The sequence below is a fragment of the Pygoscelis adeliae genome, unplaced genomic scaffold, assembly GCF_000699105.1.
Source record: "Pygoscelis adeliae isolate BGI_AS28 unplaced genomic scaffold, ASM69910v1 Scaffold391, whole genome shotgun sequence".
In the NCBI taxonomy this organism is placed as follows: Eukaryota; Metazoa; Chordata; class Aves; order Sphenisciformes; family Spheniscidae; genus Pygoscelis; species Pygoscelis adeliae.
Window position 1 is genome coordinate 213,385 of NW_008824108.1, and position 308 is coordinate 213,692.

Here is a 308-nt window from a genome sequence, read left to right on the forward strand (position 1 = left end):
ACTTTTTTCCACAGTGAGATTTATAATTAAAGAACAAAACCCCTCCTATCCATTACTTAAATTTTTCTGCCAGCTCCAACCAGAGAAATGATTCTGAAATTGTTGCTTTTATTTCGTTGTTTTTTCTTCCTTACAGGGGAAAACAAAAGTGTTTTCCATTCTTTACGATATATTATCTTCTCCCATTTATACAACGCAATCGTGTCCAGAACATTACAACATGAGTAGTATTTGAAATCAGTTCCAAGGACCCGCACTCCTTTTAAGACAGTAATCTTTACACGCGTGGTAAAAACTTTGTCTCTGAC

The 308-nt window shown here is 35.1% G+C and overlaps 1 protein-coding gene across 1 annotated transcript in view; it reads right to left on the reverse strand.

The window, feature by feature from the left end:
* The window catches only part of YES1 (YES proto-oncogene 1, Src family tyrosine kinase), a 17,974-nt gene that overhangs the window by 5,091 nt on the left and 12,575 nt on the right, over positions 1-308 (reverse strand). The window lies entirely within an intron of this gene.